This window comes from Geotrypetes seraphini, chromosome 5 (assembly GCF_902459505.1).
Source record: "Geotrypetes seraphini chromosome 5, aGeoSer1.1, whole genome shotgun sequence".
In the NCBI taxonomy this organism is placed as follows: domain Eukaryota; kingdom Metazoa; phylum Chordata; class Amphibia; order Gymnophiona; family Dermophiidae; genus Geotrypetes; species Geotrypetes seraphini.
The window spans coordinates 65,669,129-65,691,165 of NC_047088.1; the positions used below are offsets into that span (position 1 = coordinate 65,669,129).

Sequence of the window (22,037 nt, forward strand, 5' to 3'; positions counted from 1 at the left end):
AGGCAGCACTATGCACCTCCCTTGGCCCGCGGTAGATGTATACAATGAAAGCCAGAAAAATGCTGCTGGAAACCCCCACCTCCCCTGAACATCAAGCGGCAGCAGAGATGTCCAGTCCCTCCAACTGGAACACCCCTCATCCTGCCCAAACATTGTACGGCAGGAGCCCTTAGGCCGCAGCTTTGGGGAGTTCTGCTGGCTCAACTGATCGGGGGGAGGAGGAGGAATACCCTTGTCATGATTAGCTGAGCGACTGCGGCAGGAGATCCCCTCCCCCACCAACATCAGCAGGAGGGATGCCCACTATATCCTGGCAAAATTCCCAAAGCACTCCCCAACTGCGATAAGCAGAAGGGATTCCCACCCCACCCCCTGCCTGCAGGCCACCCCAAAACACATGACCCATCCCAACCACTGATACCCTTGAACCCTCATCCTGACACCTTCCTGATTGGTCCATTACATGGTAGTAAGATGCTTACTGCCACCTACAATCAGAATGTCATTTTAAGAATCGGGTCTTTAGTCTAGCGAGTTTCCAGTTTCTTTCATAAGCTATTTTTCTTATAAAATAAAAATTAAAAAAACCTGGAAATCTGTTGGAATAAGCATATATAGTCCTTAATGGAGACAATTTTGTTTGACTTGTATTTTTACCAAAATTTCAAACCAACCTCGTATTCCTGTGTGCATCTAGCGGTTGGCACGTGCTAATGTGCTTAGCACACTCTGATGAATTCCCCCCTAAGCATAGGATTTGTATTAGAAGATGGGAATAGTAGATCCTTGTCCTTTTGTCTGGGATTAAGAACCTCTACAATATGGACAGGTGGGGCCCCTTCTCTCCTTTCTACTTTCTCTCTCATTTCAGCTTCACCCCTCTCCATTTTTCTCTCTCTGTCTCCACCCCCTCCCCTATGCTCTAGCATCACTCTTTTCTCCTTTCCTTCTCATTCCATCCCATTGTCTGGCATCTCTATCTCCTTTCCTTCCCTTCCCTTCCCTCTGTCCATGCCATGGCACCTCTCTCCTCTCCTTCCCTTCCATTTATCCCTCCCCCTCCATGATCTGGCATCTCCTCTCCTACCTCCTAATACTTTACTACTTAACCCTATATGTTCTATTTTCCTATATAATTAAGAGTAAAATGTATTTGCTTTATTTCTTTGCACTAATGCACCTAAAAAAGTCTGTCCACACTAGATAAATATAATAATGATGGAGAGTTCTCTGATAATTTTACCACTTCCTTCTTCATAAATCTTAGCCAATGCCACACATTACTCATTTGTAGAGGCTAGCTGCATTTTAGTAGCAGAGCATGGTTTCAATAAACACTTTTCTCTTCTTTTACAAAACTGCAATAGCAGTTTCTAGCATGGGGAGCCGTGCTGAATGCCCCGTGCTGCTCCCAATGCTCATAGGAATTCAATGAGCATCAGGAGCAGCGCAGGCGATTCAGCGCGGCTCCCCATGCTATCGCAGTTTCATAAAAGGAGGCCTTTATATAACTTCTGGGTTCGGTTTATTTTTAACAGTTAAATGGAAGTCATAATGAGCTTTAGAACTTTGTGTTCAGTCTTTCTACGACTGTCATAACTGTGCTCTAATGAAGAAAACCTCTGGTGGGTACTAGGTTGAATATGATGGCATGGTAACCTATTCTGAAAGGGAAATAAGTCACAAAACAGTCCCACCACACCCTCTACCTGAGAAAAATTAATTTCAGGCTTTATTCCACAAGGTACAATATGTAATATATATTCAAAATTTCATCTCTAGTGATAAATACATCAGTTGTTAGCCTCCGTTAGGTTATTTAGGTGGAAAACCCTCCCAAAAACATAGCTTACAGAAAATTCAAGGTTCCAAAGATAAATATTTTGCAAATTGACTTTTTGGAAAATATGCAAATGTTTCAATGAGGTTTTAATAAATGAATTTTTATCTATCTCATGAAAATGGAGAATCAAGAAACAGAAAGGAGCAAAAGGAAAGTGGGCAGATCAAATTTTTGTGCTCTTTCTTGCTCCCTTTTCATTATTTGTGCAAGTCAATATGCAAGAATTTAGTAATGCAACACTTTTTACTACTGATGTCTCAACATGTTGCGATAATAAACTCTAGATTAGAAGGGAATCACCAAGCAAAAGAGATACATTTTGATTTGGCTTCAAGTAACAGGAGTAGCAAAATCTCCCACTGAATTTGTAACACAATGAATGTTAACTAACATCTCCTTCTTATATCCTATTACATCCTGGTTGTTTACTGTGACACTAAGGGCCAAATTCTATAAATGGCTTCCTGACTGTAGGTGGCGTTAGGCGTCCTACTGCTGTCTATAAAACAAATTGGGACACACATTTTTAAATAAAACATCCTGAGGTAGGCCGCCTATACTGTAGGCGGCTGTCACGGTTGAGGGAGATGTGTAGGAATGCTTAAGCTCACCCAAGGTTGGGCATGGTATTTTATAGACCTCTTTCATATCACCCGTTGAACTGTCTTTTCTTCAAGCTGAGGAGCCCTAGCTGCTTTAGCCTTTCCTCATAGGGAAGTAGTCCCATCCCTTTTATCATTTTTGTTGCCCTTCCCTGTACCTTTTTTAATTCTGATATATCTTTTTGGAGATATGGTAACCAGAATTGTATTTGACGTGTGACCATACTATAGAGCAATGCAAGGGCATTATAACATTTTCATCTTTGCTTTCCATTCCTTTCCTGATGATTCTTTTCTATCTTTGGCCCATTCTTATTGGAGATGGTAACCAAAAGTCTCATTGTTAATCTTGTCCCTAAAGCCTGGAAATCTGCTCTGGTATCCCAAAACTAAAAAAAACAAAATCTAGACACTACATTACCAGCAAACTTTCGTCCCATTACCAACCTCCCTCTCATTGCTAAACTTACGGAGAAAATTGTATATAACCAGCTCGCTGAATTTATTGACAAAACCAATACGTTACACCCGCATCAAACTGGCTTTCGCTCTAATTACTCTACCGAATTATTACTACTAGGTCTCATCACCAAGATACACTACTTTCTTGACCACTGAAAATATGTTCTCCTCATCTCTCTCGACTTGTCCATGCCATTCGATACTGTTGATCACTCTCTCCTTATTGATCGCCTTAGGAACTACGGCATCACAGGCTCAGCTCTTTCATGGTTTACTTCTTACTTCAATGAACGTAACTTCAAAGTTCACACAAAAGAGGAAACCTCACCACCTATAGTTCAAACTTACGGTGTCCCACAAGGCTCCATTCTCTCTCCTTTACTATTTAATATCTTTATTGCTCCTCTCTTCACTTTAGCTCAGTCTATCGGTTTCACGATTTTCGCATATGCAGATGACATTCAACTACTTCACCCCGTTGATTCTTCAAACATACAAAATACAAGAAATTAACAATAAACTGGACAAAATCAGTGATTGGCTTCATGCAAACAAACTCTCCCTCAACATCAATAAATCAGGTGGTTTACTTTTTCTGACTAAGAATAACGAAATAATAAAAGGAGAAATCCTCATTAAATCTTACCCAGTAAAAATGGAAACAAAAATAAAACTACTTGGAGTAATCATAGATAAAGATTTAACTTTCCATGATCAGATTAGTTCTGTGGTAAAAACTTGCTTCTATAAACTTCGGCTTATTCGCTCTCTAATTTCTATCCTCAAAATCAAAGCTATTACAACCCTTGTTCATTCATTAGTTATCTCTCATCTTGATTACTGCAATTCTCTTTATAACGGAATTCCCCAAAAAGAATTATGACATCTACAGCTCATCCAAAATACGGCAATAAAACTCATACATAAGTTAGGGAAATTTGATTATGTTACCCCCCCACCCCCCTTCTGAAAGAAGCCCACTGGCTACCTATCACACTCCATATTACCTATAAAACACTTATGTTAGTCTTCAAAATCAAACTCTCGCGTCTCCCACCCTTTCTGGACAAACTCATCATCCCTCTTTGCCCCTCTTGGACTAAGATCAGCAGATCAGAACCTGCTATCTGTCCCCTCCATCAAAGAATTCTATTACACCAGGAAAACCAACTTCTACGTAGTCGCCTCCAACTTTATGGAATGCCTTGCCATCCCAACTCCGCCACAAAAATCTTCTTGATAAATTCAAGACTAAACTAAAAACGTTCTTATTTCAAGATGCATTCCACAGCTCCTAAATTTCTCATCCTCAAAGAACGCCAACCGCTTTTAAGAAGCAACCCAATTCCTTTAGTTATATCCCTCCTCCTTTCCTCTTCTTCTTATATATATATATTTTTTATTTTCTCTTTATTATTTTTAACAATGTAATTTCACCCCCCCCCTTTCTCCTTCAACCCCCACTCTCATGTTTGTCCTTGTAAAATGTCTTTAATGTTCACTTTTCCCCCTTCTATTATTTTAATCTTAGTATTGTAAACCGGCTAGATACTCGTTGATGGTCAGTATATTAAAAATAATAAAACTTGAAACTTGATTCATAACACTCTGGTTTCTTTGCCGCCACCACACATAGAACTAAGGGTTTCAATGTATTCTCAATGTTGACACCTAGATCCTTTTCCTGGGCAGTAACTCCTAACATGGAACTCTGTATCACGTAGCTATAGTTCAGGTCCCTTCTTCCCATATGCATCACTTTGCACTTGTTCACAATAAATGCCATCTGCCATTTTTGATGCCCAGTGTTCGCAGTCTCACAAGGACTTCTTGCAATTTTCCACAATCCTCTTGCGATTTAACAACTTTGTGTCATCAGCAAATTTAATTATCTCACTAGTTATTCCCATCTCTAGGTCATTGATAAATATGTTAACAAGCAGTAGCCCCAGCACAGACCTCTGGGGAACCCCACTATTTAATCACAAAATGCTATATGCAGAGTACTGAGAGAACCTGATTATATCTTCCACGGAATACCTCTCCTGTAAATCAATTTGATGAAATCTTAAACAAGTTGTGTGCTGTGATGAAACCCTTCTCTCCACTATTGTAACAAATTGTTTGAAAAATTACTTATGTTTTCAAAATCACAATTATAGGTTGTTATAGGAAGAAACCCCTCATATTCCTGTATTCCGCAAATAATTAACTTCTCAGGCTTGGGAAACCATCTTCAAAAAACCTCCTACGTGAGCAACATCTATGCATTCAAACTTGGATTATTCAAACACCTATAAGTATAGCAATTTTACATGCATAGGAGCCAAAACATGAACTTATCTTGCTCAAGTCCCCTGTTGCTTGATCTTTGCTGTGTGTCCAGTCCTCTGCCGACAAGAACTGGCCAGCGTTTTGCTGAAAAGCTTCAACAGGGCAAAGGACTTAAATGCACCTCGGAAAAAGGACAAAAGCACTTAGCAACATAGAAATATGAATTAAAAGTGGAGACTGAATGCTCCATACAGTCACCAAACAGTCAATGTTGACGCTTGTGCTCCACGTTCACAATAAGCGGCAAAAATGGCCACGGTTCAGAACAGCTCCAGTATATGATGGCGTCTGACGTATTCAATGATGTGTGTTCCCCTGTCAGACAATGTGTCAAAATTACCGAGTAAGTTCAAAGTTACCGAGTAAGTAAATACAATTTGCAAGGTTTATCACTTGAAAATTTGGTGCTTAAAGATGTAAATAACCATCAAGTTTTAGAGATATAAATGGCCTCAATTCTATAAAGGGTACCTAAATCTCGCCTAATGATGAGCTGTCCATGTGCTCATAAGTGGAGAGAAGAAGCAAAGAAAAATATCTTCTCTCCACATATGAGCACAAGAGTTTCTTGTCCAAATCACGCTGTAACCAATTCTTTGGCATTTGAGTTGCTTATACCTCCTCTTGGGTTCCTTGAAAAAGACCCTCGAAACATGGTCCATGTCGGGACCTGCTAAAACATCTAAAAGCTAAGTGAGATCTTTTTCTCTTGTCTTTGCCATTGAAAAAAATATACATATTGTTTGAATAGCACGCTTATTTAAGTTTTTCACTTAAGTCATACACAGTGATGGGACGGTGGGTCCGGCTATTGAGGCTAAGGCTCTTGGACGGGCTACCTTATTCTGAGTGCATGTGAAAATTCTAGTTATTTGTTTTTCAAGTTCCAAACTCATATTACTGTCCCTGCATTAAGGAGTCTTTTCTTAGTAGCTGTGTAATATTTGCACCACATCTGTGCCCTTTGAAAAAAAAGTATTTCTGCCCTGAATAGCTGAGCAGCAGAAGGCTGCTTCAAGGCTTCCCTTGCCACTTAGTTGTTCAGGCTTCCTCTGCCGGCTCTCCACATGTGTGAAAGTTGTTTTTCCAGTGACTGGTGGAGTGGGATTATGGCCAAACTCCATGCAACTAATTTGCTTGCAAAGTGAGTTAAACATTGATTGCCATTTTAAAATCAAATAATTATTCAGCCAACATTGACCCACATGGTCTTAACGATGATTTTTAGTGCATCGAAGCCTAGGTGCCTAACTTTAGATGACTTTTATATAATCAGGGCCATGGTTTTCTATGGAGTACTGACCCTCTTGTACAATATTTTCAAAGCTTATTTACCCTCGTTTAATAACTTGCACCTACAAATAGGTGCCAAAAACATACATGGGGGCAATATTCCAAAAGTGTTTAACTGGCCAGGAGAGGCTCCTGCCCAGTTATATCCAACTGAGCTAGCCAGCTGCTGATATTCAGCAGCAATTAATTAGGTAGTGCTGCTGAATATCATCATTAACCATCCATTATCTAACCAGATAGAAGGTTAGAGGTGTCCTGGGGCAGAATGGAAAATTAGCCAATTAGCAGTCATATTTAAACAGCCAACTAGCTAAGAAAGTGCATAAAGTTAGGCCAGCAAAACAAGTTAACTAAGCACCAATCTGAATATCAGCTGGTGCCCAGTTAACGTCCAGGTCAGTAGATATACTCAGCTATTCAATGCTAGGATCCTTGTGGGCTGAATATTACTCCAATAGTTTATAGAATAGTAACGCTTATGTGTGTAAGAGGCAATTATGCACATACATGCTAGATGCATGGGCAGGCTATGGGAGTGTTGCCAAGAGACGTACATGGCTTACAGAATACTATCAGTTGTGGGCATTGCATGGTGTACTCAGGTGCATCAACTTATACCATATTGGATATTGGATATTGGATCTGGTCCTCACAAATGAAGAGAGTATCTCTAATGTTTGAGTGGGTGCTCACCTGGGAAGTAGCGATCATCAAACGGTTTGGTTTGATATATCGGCTAAGTGGAGAGCGGCCGCACGATACTTAAAGTCCTAGATTTCAAATGTACGGACTTTAATGCTATTGGAGAGTACCTGAAGAAAGAGCTGTTAGGATGGGAGGACATAAGAGAAGTGGAAAGACAGTGGTCTAAGCTGAAAGAAGCTATAAAAAATGGCTACGGACCTTTATGTGAAGAAAATCAATAAAAACAAGAGAAAAAGGAAGCCGATATGGTTCTCCAACCTAGTGGCTGAGAAAATAAAGGCGAAAGAGTTGGCGTTCGTGAAATATAAAAAAACCAAGAGGAGAGCAGAAAGGACTACAGGGTGAAACTGAAAGAAGCCAAGGCGAAAGCACAGGCGGAAGAACAAATGGCTAAAAATGTAAAAAAGGGAGACAAAAATGTTTTCAGATATATTAGTGAAAGGAGGAAGATGAAAAATGGAATTGCTAGGCTAAAAGATGCTGGGAACCAATATGTGGAAAGTGATGAAGAGAAAGCGAATGTGCTAAACAAATACTTGTGTTCTGTGTTCACAGAAGAAAATCCTGGAGAAGGACCGAGATTGTCTAGCAAAGTTACACGAGAAAATGGAGTAGATTCTGCGCCGTTCACGGAGGAGGGTGTTTATGAGCAACTTGAAAAACTGAAGGTGGACAAAGCGATGGGACCAGACGGGATCCATCCCAGGATACTAAGGGAGCTCAGAGAGGTTCTGGCGAGTCCTATTAAAGACTTGTTCAACAAATCTCTGGACACGGGAGTGATTCCTGGAGATTGGAGGAGAGCGGATGTGGTCCCTATTCATAAAAATGGCCACATGGATGAAGCAGGAAACTACAGGCCGGTGAGCCTCACTTCAGTTGTTGGAAAAATAATGGAAGTGTTGCTGAAAGAAAGGATAGTGTACTTCCTTGAATCTAAAGGGTTACAGGATCCAAGGCAACATGGCTTTACAAAAGATAAATCGTGCCAAACGAACCTGATTGAATTTTTTGATTGGGTGACCAGAGAGCTGGATCGAGGACATATGCTAGATGTAATTTACTTGGATTTCAGCAAAGCCTTTGATACAGTTCCTCATAGGAGGCTGTTGAACAAACTTGAAGGGCTGAAGTTAGGACCCAAAGTGGTGAACTGGGTCAGAAACTGGCTGTCGGACAGACGCCAGAGGGTGGTGGTTAATGGAAGTCGCTCGAAGGAAGGAAAGGTGAGTAGTGGAGTCCCTCAAAGATCAGTGCTGGGGCCAATCCTGTTCAATATGTTTGTGAGTGACTTTGCTGAAGGGTTAGAAGGAAAAGTGTGCCTTTTTGCAGATGATACCAAGATTTGTAACAGAGTAGACACCGAAGAGGGAGTGAAAAATATGAAAAAGGATCTGCAAAAGTTAGAGGAATGGTCTAATGCCTGGCAACTAAAATTCAATGCAAAGAAATGCAGAGTAATGCATTTGGGGATTAATAATAGCAAGGAACCGTATATGCTGGGAAGAAAGAAGCTGATATGCACGGACGGGGAGAGGGACCTTGTGGTGATAGTGTCCGAAGATCTAAAGGTGAAAAAACAGTGTGACAAGGCAGTGGCTGCTGCCAGAAGGATGCTGGGCTGTATAAAGAGAGGCGTAGTCAGTAGAAGGAAGAAGGTGTTGATGCCCTTGTATAGGTCATTGGTAAGGCCCCACTTGGAGTATTGTGTTCAGTTTTGGAGACCGTATCTGGCGAAAGACGTAAGAAGACTTGAGGCGGTCCAGAGGAGGGCGACGAAAATGATAGGAGGCTTGCACCAGAAGACGTATGAGGAGAGACTGGAAGCCCTGTATATGTATGCCCTAGAGGAAAGGAGAGACAGGGGAGATATGATTCAGACGTTCAAATACTTGAAGGGTATTAACGTAGAACAAAATCTTTTTCAGAGAAAGGAAAATGGTAAAACCAGAGGACATAATTTGAGGTTGAGGGGTGGTAGATTCAAAGGCAATGTTAGGAAATTCTATTTTACGGAGAGGGTGGTGGATGCCTGGAATGCGCTCCCGAAAGAGGTGGTGGAGAGTAAAACTGTGACTGAGTTCAAAGAAGCGTGGGATGAACACAGAGGATCTAGAATCAGAAAATAAGATTAAATATTGAACTAAGGCCAGTACTAGGCAGACTTGCACGGTCTGTGTCTGTATATGGCCGTTTCGTGGAAGATGAGCTGGGGAGGGCTTCAATGGCTGGGAGGGTGTAGATGGGCTGGAGTAAGTCTTAACAGAGATTTCGGCAGTTGGAACTCAAGCACAGTACCGGGTAAAGCTAAGAAGAAAAAATTTAAAAAATTTAAATTGAATCAGGTTGGGCAGACTGGATGGACCATTCGGGTCTTTATCTGCCGTCATCTACTATGTTACTATGTTACCAGCACTGAACTGCAGTAAGTGGGCACACCTATATTATAAAATGCCAATACGACTTTGCACCACTAGTATTTTATAGCAGCTTAGACATGCTCAAGTACCTTTTCAGAATTAACATTAAGTGCACCCACATTCTTCCTCCATCGTGGTGCCAAGTAATGGAATGGCCAGATGAGATCACATGATAAAATGAGTGACACAGGATATCTTTCTGTCTTGCTCTGAAGGCCTACTTTCTGCCTGACCTCATCCAATCTTTTAATTCAGCATTTTTTATTTTTTTGTCCATAAGCTGATTGATATAACTATGTGGAGAGATACAGTATATCTTGAAATATGGAGATTCCATGGCATCTAAACTGAAAAAAATTTGGAAAAGGATCAGAGAAAGACAAATAAAGTTAAAATGATGGCTGTCTTGTCTCCTCCCCAGTGCAGGTCCTGGGATCGCTGGTTCCAGAAATAAGAGCAGCAGTGATAAAAGCACTGCATTCCACATTCAAAAAATCCTTTCCAATCAAATTACTAGAATACAGCAGCTTTTCACTGAAAATCCTCAGTGTGTGGGTGAGTTAGAAAAATGCATTGCTGAAACCAAAAACACTGATTCAAATGTAGAAGTTAGTAGAAAGCCAACAAGAATGCCACACAGAGCTGAGGCTCTGTGTGACATTCTTCTAACATATTTCTCCTTTTTTTTTTTTTTTTTGGGGGGGGGGGTCACTTTGCTCGTTACTTCTTTTTTAAAAAAATCACTTTGTAGATCCACAAAACCTGCCTAGGAATGCCTGAGTTGGCCTGAAGTGTGCCAATTTGCTGGCTATCCCTAGAAGCCCTTTCATTGGCACAGTGGAGATCACAGGCAATTTCTTTCCTGTCTATAGACAAAATTGCAGTGGGCAACTGAGTCTGTCAAATAATATGGGAACCCTCCCAAACCCTGACTGCATGCAGTAGGGTCCTAAATGATTATTGTAACCCCAAATTATATGTTGAGCTTTCCTCCAATATGTTGCTGATATGGTGGAGGAGGGTGAGGGTGGCTAGTTTAAAGAAATGGAGGGATGGATAAATGAGGATTTAAAGAGAAAGTTGCATCAAGGATCTAAGGGCTTCTTTTACAAAGCTGTGGTAGTGATTCCCCACAGCAAATGCCCCTTCAATTCCTATGGGCCTCGGAGCATTTGACATGGGAGAATTATTACCGTGGTTTTGTAAAAGGACCCCTAAGTTCCTAAAACTCGACACTAAAATAACAGGCAGAAATCATCAGAATGTTGTACAATATTTAAATATTTTGTATAAAATTTCTTTATTTCATGTCCTTCAATAAAAAAGATTTAAACTTAGACTTGCTTGATTGTGAATCTGCTATAGTAAGTTTTAAGACTCTACTAGTCTATAAGAATATGAAAAAATTGAATGCAAATCATCATTGTTTCCAAATGTACATTTTACAGTTTATAATTTGAAGTGTACATTATTTCCAAAGATATAGTTTACTTCTTTTAGAATTCAGTTCTTACAACATGCAAATTTCAAACAAGGGCAGTCTATCACTAGGGCCCAGAGTAGTACATTTTCTCACCTAGAGCCCAAGGGATTTCTATTTTCCAGCCTTGGGTCTTAACTATTTATGACCACTTTCTATACTGCCTGTCAAAATTTTCCAACTGACTAATTTAATTGAACTACCATCATAGAACTCCACAGAGAAAACGAAGGAATACAAAAGCAGCTCTGGATTAAATTCCTTTGAAAGAGAATAAAGAAAGAATAGACAGAGGAAATAAAAGACACATTAAAAAAAAATTAAAATCACTTGGCATGAATAACAGAATAAAATTATAAATTGTAGTAGTGATGTAAACAGTTGGCAGAGCAACCACCAGAACATTCCAGGTGGAAAAAAAAACTACAGTCTTAGATGAATCATAATCTCCAGCCACATTAGGTTTTTTTTTAAAGAAAAATTACAGTCCAAGTGTTAAAAGCTCCAGTACTCATAGAAATTCTATGAGTGTTGGAGCTTTTACCACCACGGCCTGCAATTTAAAAAAACCCTAATGCGGCTTCATAAAAGGACCCCACCTCCCCCTTTTATATGAGGGGGGGCCACTGAAAAGTTCTCAGCCTAACCAATAAAGTTAGGGTACTCTCCATCGAGGGCTGTACTCTTACCCCACCTCCTTTTTACTAAGCTGTGGTAGAGATTTCTACCACAGCCAGGAGTTCTAAATGCTCCGATGCTGCTACGGCGCTCATAGAATTCCTATGAGCATCAGAACAGCATCAGAGCATATAGCGCTCCAGACTGCAGTAGATATCTCTACAAGGCTTAGTAAAAGATGGCCTTAATCCAGTGATTTTCCACATTTTTCATTCCATATTTTTCTGACAGAACAAAAAAAGTAGAAAATCACTAGAGTAACAGGCTCATTATCAAACAACATTGACGTCCAAAAAGCATCCTAAATCGGCACTTGGACGTCCTAATCGCCAAGATGTCCAAGTGCAGATAACCAAAACTGTCTTTCTGTATGTCTAGTGAGGTGTTCCATCCTCTGTACGTTCAGAGCATGAGATGGGTGTGGTGGAGGCGGGTTTTGGGCGGATCAGACATGGACGTCACACAATGATAATCAAACATTTTGTAAGACTTCCTGGATGGAACTTATATGTTTGGAACTAGACCTGTTTTAGAAGGGTCTAATTGACACAATGGTGCCCAAACTGACCAGATGGCCACTGCATGCATCAAGATAAGAAACCCCTACACTCCTCCGGTGCTCACTGACCCCCTCACACCTACAAAGATCAGAATACAAATGTACATACCTGTCTCCAGAACATCAGCACCTGGTATAGGATAGCCTAGTAGAGCTTAAGTATCCTAGTGGGTGGGCCAGTGAACCATAGAGAGGAGTAGCAAGTCCCATAAGTTATTTTAACCACTACATTTATGGTGGAAAATGTGAGCCCACAAACCCCCCGAAACCCTAATCTATTGCCATATAGGCGCCACCTGCAGCCATAAGGGCTTTTGGGGGTTGTAGGCAAATGGTTTTGGGGGGGTTCACCATAACCTATAAGGGAGTACTGGTGAGATCTTTATCTGGCATCCTTTATGTGAAATTGGCAGCAGTGCCCTGTGAGGTGTCCGTCCCACTGCTCTATTGCCATGTCTGGCTGACTAGTCCATTACAGGACTGGTTCCTCCCATGTCCAAATGGTCTTGTTCTGGGTGTTTGGGACTTGGATGAAATTTTATAATGCACTTGATTTTGTACTTTTCAAGCTGGCACACAACCTTACTCAGTTCCAGTACACTAGCGGGAAGCAATTTTACGTTTGCTTCCAAACATGGCTATTAATTTAGGATCACTCCAGTTAGGCTTTAATACACTTGATGAGCAGTATAAATTTGTTAAGGTTTGAATGGATTTTAATATTTAAATTCAATAAATTAAAATAATATGGAAAAAATATATACAAAATTATAAAGAAGCTTTGAGGAATGGATGAAGGAGGGGGTTTTTATGCCGATAAGGTAGTTCTAGGCTAAACAATGCCTACATGTATGCTTAATAGCAATGACAGGCACAAGTCTGAGGCTTTTCCTCCCCCTGTATAAGATTCTCACATCTTGACATATAGCCATTCATTTCTTTAGTAAATGGTTGAGCCAAACAGGAGTTGAATTATTATATATAATTTATTCTGTTTTAGGGAGCAAGAAAATTTGTTTCAAGGGTTTTTGGGGGGTTTTAAATAGTGGGGTTCCCCAGGGGTCTGTGCTGGGGTCGCTGCTTTTTAACACATTTTTCAATTTTCTATAGATGGGAATAAGTAGTGAAATAATTAATACCCCCTTTTACAAAAGCTTAGCTTTTTTTTAACGCTGGCCGTGGGGGTAACAGCTCCTGTGCTTATAGGAATTCTATGAGTGTCAGAGCTGTTACCGCCATGGCCAACATTAAAAACTGTACTATGCTTTTGTAAAAGGGGAGCAAATTTGCTGATGACCCTCCCTCCCATCGTATAGCTGTACAAGGGGTTCCCCTTCCCTATGTGCAAGACCTTACATTTCTCCACATTGAAGCTCATCTGCCATCTTTTTGCCCACTCACTCAGTTTGTTCAGGTCGCTCTGCAGTTCTTTGCATTCCTCAACTGTTCTGACCCTGCTGGAGAGTTTTGTGTCATCCGCAAACTTGATAACTTCGCACTTCGTCCCTGTTTCCAGATCATTAATGAATATATTGAACAGCAGCGGTCCCAGCACTGACCTCTGCGGGACACCACTCGTGACCCCTTTCCAGTCAGAGTAGTGTCCCTTTACTCCTACCCTCTGCTTCCTGTCCGCCAGTCAATTTTTGATCCATCTGTGCACGTCCCCTTCCACCCCGTGGCTCCACAGTTTCTTCAGTAGGCGCTCATGGGGAACCTTGTCGAAGGTTTTTTGGAAATCCAGATATACGATGTCTATGGGGTCACCTTGGTCCAATTGTTTGCTTATCCCCTCAAAGAAATGCAGTAGATTCGTTTGGCATGATCGTCCTTTACAGAAACCATGCTGGCTTGTTCCCATCAGATCAAGTGTGATATGATAGAAATATAAAATATTGAGTGGAGTAGAAAAGATAAATGTGAGTCGCTTGTTTACTCTTAAAAAAACAAACAACAAACTAGGACTAGGGGCCATGAGATGAAGCTACTAAGTAGTAGATTTAAACAAACAGGATAAAATATTTCTTCACTAAACTCTGGAATTAGTTGATGGAGAATGTGGTGAAAGCAGTTAGTTTAGCAGTGTTTAAAAAAAGGTTTGGAAAGTTTCTTAAAGCAAAAGTCCATAAGCCATTATTGAGATAGCTTGGGGAAATCCAATGCTTATTCCTAGAATATGCAGCATAAATTATGTTTTCTTCTACTGATGCTTGGAAAGAAGCATCAAACGCATTGTAAATACCTCTAGTCTGAAACTTCCTTGTAGTGAAAAAGTTTTTATACACCCATTGGAATTCTTTTTGCTTCTCTTGTGGTAGGAATTCCTCAAAAGATGGAAGTTGTTTAATTAAGGACTTTAAATAAATGGAAGTATAACATTTTTAATCCAAGATTCTATTCTAAAAGTCCACTTTTTTGAGGCTGCTTTTAATGCCTAACTCTTACCAATGTCTGTTTTATCATTCCCTCTGTGAGAAATTCCCTAACCCGTATTTGTCCCATTTGTCTGTTTTGATTAGATTGTAAGCTCTATTGAGCAGGAATTGTATCTACATGTTTAATGTAGAGTACTGTGTACGTCTAGAAGTGCTATAGAAATAATAAAGAGTAGTAGAAACATAGACACATGACAGCAGACAAAGGCCAAATGGCCCATCTAGTCTGCCCATCCACAGTAACCATTACCTCTTTCTCTCTCTGGGAGATACACAATATTCTAAATGAGGTCTCACCAGAGTCTTGTACAGAGGTATCAATACCTCCTTCTTCCTACTGGCCATACCTCTCCCTATGTAACCTAGCATCCTTCTAGCTTTCGCTGTTACCTTTTCAACCTGTTTGGCCACCTTAAGATTATCATATACAATCACACCCAAGTCCTGCTTTTCCGTCGTGCATATAAATTCTTCACCCCCTAAACTGTACCATTCCTTCTGGTTTTTGCAGCCCAAATGCATGACCTTGCATTTCTTAGCAATAAATTTTAGCTGCTAAATTTCAGACCAATCTTCAAGCTTTGCCAGGTCTTTTTCCATGGTATTCACACCATCCGGCATGTCTACTCTATTGCATATTTTAGTATCATCCGCAATGAGGCAAATCTTACCTGGCATCCCTTCAGCAATATCGTTTCTAAAAATGTTAAAAAGAACAGGCCAAGAACAGAACCTCAAGGCACACCACTGGTAACATCCCTTTCCTTGGAGCAATCTCCATTGATCACTTCCACTCAACCAGTTCCTGACCCAGTCCGTCACTTAGGGACCCATCTTGAGGGCACTCAGTTTATTTATTAGACGTCTGTGTGGAACAAAATCAAAGGCTTTGCTAAAATCTAAATGTACAACATCTAGCGCATATCCTCTATCCAATTCTCTGGTCACCCAGTCAAATAAATTGATCAGATTTGTCAGACAAGACCTACCTCTAGTGAATCCATGTTGCCTCCAGTCCTGTAATCCACAGGATTCCAGAAACTTCACCATTCTCTGTTTTAAAAGTGTTTCCATTAATTTGCTTACCACAGAAGTCAGACTTACCAACCTGTAATTTCCTACTTCTTCCTTACTTACACTTTTGTGGAGAGGGACCATATCCGCCCTCCTCCAGTACCACTCCTAACTCTAGAGATGCATTGAAAAGGTCAGTCAGTGGAGCTATCAGAACTACCAGTATTTGTGAGCATAATGTTTGAAAATTGTGTTTGCCAAAGGAGTCCACAATTCTGGCTTCCCTTCCTGGAAGAACAGTACCATAAGACCTTGAACTGTGGGAATGTTTTAAAGCAGATTCCACTATTAGGGAATGATGCTGAAATTGTGTTCTCTCAAACCCATTTGTATTCTATACAGGGCCGCCATCAGAAATTTCTGGGCCCCTTACTGAGCAATCCTATTGGGCCCCCCACGCACCCCTTCCCCCCCCCCCCGACCTCCCCTTCTTCCATGGGCCAAATACACACATACTTTGTTCTGTCGCCGCACTCTTTGACCAAAAGATTTGTAAGCCTGCAACCACGTCAAGGTAGACTCTTTCAGCAGGGCCCTAACCTAACCTAAACTAAACTAATCTATACCTATCTATTCTAAACTAACATATGTCTAATACTGAACTAATAATAAACTAACAAACATCTGCATAATAAATAACTAATAAATAATAGTGCTAGTAGCTATAATTCACTTTTGAATGTAAAATCTCAGTTAAGGATTTCTTTTGACCTTTGTAGGCCAGAAGTAGATCACAATTGCACAATATTTTTTGTAACAAATATTAAATGTGTTTTTATAAATACTGTAAGCTTAATAAATATATCAGAAAAAACTACACATCTGAGCGCATATCTGAACATACACATCTGTATGATCCCATCCTCCTCTGCTTGCCTATAGCTGCATCATGCATGTTAAAAATTTACGATATGTTGATATGTGCACCTTCCTTCCTTCCCATCCATCCTCCTCAGCCTGTCCTTACACATCCACAGCTGCATGTTAATGATGATGTATATGTTATGATGATAAATAAGTGCATATGAGCACATCATTAACATGCAGCTATGGATGAATATAAAAAAGAAACAATATTCTGTACAATTGTCAATTTATAAATCAGCGTCTTCTCCCCATTCTCTCTTCCCCATTTCCCTTCAGCGTCCTCAGCCCACTCTCTCTCCACTTTCCTTCAGCACACGCACATAAAAACAAGCAAGTAATTTATATCATTTTCATTCTATTCATTCATAGAAATTAAAGTCTAAATAATGCCAGTCACATAACAAAACATGATTTTACAAAAATAATTCCCTGCACAGTCAAGCCTTCAAGGATTACTAGACGTCTTTCAGCAGTTCCCCTCCCTCCCTCCCCCTTACCTTTGTGGCCAAGTCAAAATGATCTACCAACAATAAAATTTTAAAAACCCAAAGCATGCTGTACGCAGAGAAAATGTTAATTATTATTTATATTCCGCGGGTTTTCAAAGAGGTCAAGGCAGATGACTCTATGCAATGTCACCTCAGTAAAAACTATACAAAAATAGACAAATATTCCCCCTCCCTTTTTACTAAAACGCGATAGCGGTTTTTAGCGCAAGGAGCTGCGCTGAATGCCCCATGCTGCTCTCAATGCTCATAGGCTCCCTGCGCTAAAAAACGCTATTGCGGTTTAGTAAAAGGGGACCATAGTGCAAAATATAGACAGCATATATAAATTCTCAAAGCAGACACATTTTGATCATTAAATTGAAAATAAAACCATTTTTCCTACCTTTGGTAATTTCATCAGTCTCTGGTTGCATTTATTCTTCTGACTGTGCATCCAATATTTCTTCCCTTCTTTCAGCCTCCTGTATGCTTCCTCTCCTCCAGACCTCATTCCCTCCCCAAACTTTTTCTTTGTTTCACCCTGCCCCTTCTTTCTTTTTCTCTCTCTCCATACCCCCTTTCTTTCTGTATGTCTGTTTTTCTCTCTCTCACCCTGCCCCCTTCTTTCTCTCTCTACACCCTCTTTCATTCTGTATGTCTGTCTTTCTCTCTCTCTCTTTCCGTGCCCCGTTTTTCTTTGTTTCACCCTGTCCCCTTTCTTTCTTTCTGGCTTCATGTCCCCCCTTTCTTTCTTTCTCCCTGCACTCCCCTATGCCACCACCATTGGGAAAATGCTGCCACCGCCACTGGGGAATAGACTGCCACTGCCGCCATCGGGAACAGGCCAGCGCCGAGTTTGCCCTGTTTCTCTTCCCCGTGGGGCCAACCAACTCTCGCCACCCGACGTCAATTCTAACGTCGGAGAGGACGTTCTAGGCCAGCCAGGCAGCGATTGGCTGGCCCGGAACGTCCTCTCTGACGTCAGAATTGACGCGAGTGGCGAGAGTTGGCCGGCCCCACAGGGAAAAGCAGGGAGAACTTGGCGCCGGCCTGTTCCCGATGGCGGCGGTGGCACTCAAGTGGCTAAAGAGCCGCAGTTTGCCGGCCTAGGGAGAACACTGGAGGGTGGCCAGCTGTGCACCCCCTTGGGACGTAAACCCGGGGCGAGGCGGACCGCCCCCCCCCCACCCTGGTATGCCACTTTCTGTACCTCACTCCCTCCCTATGACCAAAAATTCTCCTTTCTTCTATTCTCCGTGTACACAACCATCTCTTTCCCTCCCTTCCTCTCTCCCAAGTCCATGCCTTCTGTGTCCAAAAACTCATTCCCTCCCTTCCTCTCTCCCAAGTCCATGCCTTCTGTGTCCAAAAACCCATTCCCTCCCCCACCTCAGCATCTCTTTCCCTCCCTTCCTCTCTCCCAAGTTCATGCCTTGTGTCCAAAAACCCATTCTCTCCCCCACCTCAGCATCTCTTTCCCTCCCTTCCTCTCTCCCAAGTTCATGCCTTGTGTCCAAAACGCACTCCCTCCCCCCTTTTGTGTTCCGCGTTTGCCTCCCAGCCCATCTTTGCAACTTTATCAGCAAAACGAAGCTCAAGCCGCGAGGCTTGTCTTCTGTTTCCTGCCTGCCCTGCCGCGCACAAATAGCCGACCGGAAGTATTCTCCGACATCAGCGCTGACGTCGGAGGGCAGGCTTTGCTTAAGTCCTCCCTCCGACGTCAGCGTTGACATCGGTGAACACTTGCGATCGACTATATGTGAGCGGCAGGGCAGGCAGGAACAGAAGACGAGCCTCGCGGCTCGAGATGTATTGAACTCCGCAGGTCCCCCGTCCAGCTCTCTCCTGTCCACGTGGGGCAGACGCCCCTCCCCCTAGACTGTGGCCTAGGACCCTGGGGAGCCCGAGCCCCCTGTCAGCTCCGGGCCCCTGAATGCAGGACTGGTGGTACTGCCCTGATGGCGGCCCTGATTCTATACATTGTGGCCCATATTCTATAAAAGGTACCTTAACTAGACACCAGTAGGTACCCTACCGGCACCTAAGAGAAAAATACTGTTTAAAAGACCTTTTTTAAAACAAATTTCAAGGCGCCTACTGGTGCCTAGAAAACCAGCACTGGAATCATGCCTACATAGGTGCTTTATGGTGCCTAATGACACTGTAGGCACACCAGAAGTGGTGTGAGGCGACATAAAGCGCATACATAGGCACGATTAACATCAAAGATAAGCACCAAAAATGTAGGTCTGGAAACCCTGGCCTACATTTCCAGCGCCTATCTTTCCTGAAGATGTGAGTCTCTAAACAGTGCTGTCATGTCATTGACATATGATCAGCAGATACTTTTAAGGTGGTGACCAAAAATGGCGCTCTTTAGAGAATATGGATCTGTGTCAATTTTTCTAGGAGCTACCTGAAATGATAGAGGGATCTCCCATTTCTTAAAAAGCATGTATCCACTCAACACTCGCTATTATTAAAACTCAATTAATTTAGATTTCAAATATTTATTATTTTTTATATACTTAAGTAACATATTATATCATAATAACATACAAAATATCATTCACCCCACTGTTATAAAATGAAACTCTCCCATTCCTTTCAGTCACCCCAAAGTTTATTCATTCATTGTTCAAATCCTACTGTAGATCTCTGTGCAAAATTTGCCTTTTTCTTCAACCACAGTCTTCCAGTCTCAATGTTGTTTTATGGATATTTTTCCAAATTCATTGTTTTATCCATACTCCTCTTCAAAGGCAAAAACAATCTATTCAGCTTTTCAGCCTGACATAGTTCTTTGTTTCGCAATCAATGCATCATCAGGAGCTGAAGTCGGGGGGGGGGGGAGGGGGTCTCTCCTACTACTACACAGCATAAATGATATCAATACCCATCCACCTACATTCTCATCATTCATATTAACTTCACAATCATCTTCCTAAACAATATCATCGTCAACACCTTTGTAAAAACTACCTTTGCAGCCTGAAATCGGATGTAGTTCCAAAACGAGTGATCAGCTGGTATACTCTGTTTCCGCCATCTTGCCTCAAACAGTGCTTACCCAGAATCCATCTTCCTCCTCTTTATCAATCAGCTCGTTATCATAATAAATTCCACTCAGCTTCCTTATTAAGGTCCCCAGGTTCCTTAGTATCCCATTGATATAGTAACCTTTGTTCTTTAGCTAATAGAATCTCTGATACATTCCCCCCATGTCATTTCTTAAAGAGGGTATCTCTCTCATGCCTTTATGTAAAGGCAGTTTGATAAAGTCATTTGGAGGTGATTCATAATCAAGAAACTCAAAGGGGTCCTTTTACAAAGGCACGGTAGCGGTTTAACGTGTGGAATACCACGCGTTAAACCGCCTGCCGCGCTAGTACCTAACACTTCCATTGACGAGGCGTTAGGATTTTAGGCTGCCGCGGGGGTTAGCACGTGATGAAATGTCTGACGCGCTAACCCCCGTAGCGCGCCTTGATAAAAGGAGTCCAAAGTGTTCAGAGTGAGGTTCTCCCTATGTCTCCATTTTAATGGGTAGAGCTTTACTCATTTGTCTTACAAAGCTAGAATATATAAAGTGTGTGTGTGTGGGGGGGGGGGGAGAGCACATGTATATTTGTGCATGTGTCTTTATATTTATGTAACCAGCACATTACATTTGATATAGTCTCTAAATTTATGTGAACAGATGGATGGGACCTCTAAAAAAGCGCTATCACACTCCTGATTTTCACTATATGTTCTACTTAATTGATTAACACCTGCCTTGTCTGAGCTAATAAGCTTCTTCTTAATAGGCAACAAAGTACATTGAAATGTCAACCTCTGTGCTGTCCTCATGGCCTTACAACTCACAACTACAATATATGTAGCACATCAACACAGAACATCAGTGCTTCTGTGAATAAGAAATGAATGCGCATTTGCCTCACATTTAGAGTCCATATCTGTTTTCATTACTTGTTCTGCTTGATTTCATATAGGGTGCACCCACTATAACTTGACTCCTACAGCGGAATCTGTCTTCATTTATGCAAATTTTCATAGTAACTAGGGGAATTGCATACTACATCCATCAACGTCAATGGGATGCTGAACTGTATGATGGAAATCCTTATCACTTATTGCTTTTTCAGTTTTGAAGAGGGTTTCTGTCTATAGTCAGACCTGTAGGCAATCACAGCATGCAATAAGGAATGGATATAATTTCTGATCAAGAAAAGTAATGTTATTAAAGAGTCCATCTGCTCCTTTCATAAATGCTGCTGTTCATTTCAGAAATGAACACTGCATGTTTTTTTTAGCTGTGTGGGTAAGGATGAACAGTTATGATTACTTTTAGAAAGAGCTTTGTTGTGTCATCCTAGCAGTGGCAATACACAATATAAAACAGAGTGATGTTGACAACATTTCCTACAGACGCCCCCAACTAAATGATGCACTTCTTCCATCTGGTCTGTCTGAACAAGTAATAGCACTCTCAGGATTGACCCTGGCATGGCCTTCTGCTCTTCCCAGTAAGTATCCATATTGCTCCGTATAGCGTCTATGGTTCTCTCATATTATTGATGGATCTAATATGTACTGCATGAGAAGTAATAAAGGTTTGGTTGTTTGCTATACCTTGTTTCAATTATGAGATTTTTTTTTTTCTTTGTTTAGCATTTTTAGATAGGTCTGGAGTACTGTGTCCAGCACTGGTATATGAAGAAGGACACAGTGCTACTCAAAAGGGTCCTGAGAAGAGCAACCAAAATGGTTAAGAGGCTGGAGGAGTTGTTGTAC

At 41.3% G+C, this 22,037-nt stretch overlaps 1 protein-coding gene and 1 long non-coding RNA gene across 3 annotated transcripts in view; one reads left to right on the forward strand and one right to left on the reverse strand.

Moving 5' to 3' along the window:
• The window catches only part of LOC117361261 (gamma-aminobutyric acid receptor subunit alpha-3-like), a 310,400-nt gene that overhangs the window by 147,901 nt on the left and 140,462 nt on the right, over positions 1-22,037 (reverse strand). The gene's annotated exons all lie outside the window — the stretch shown is intronic.
• The window catches only part of LOC117361262, a 35,122-nt gene that overhangs the window by 4,232 nt on the left and 8,853 nt on the right, over positions 1-22,037 (forward strand). Inside the window, exon 3 of the long non-coding RNA XR_004539618.1 lies at positions 21,620-21,769. This is a non-coding gene — a long non-coding RNA (uncharacterized LOC117361262). The remainder of the gene's footprint in view (positions 1-21,619; positions 21,770-22,037) is intronic.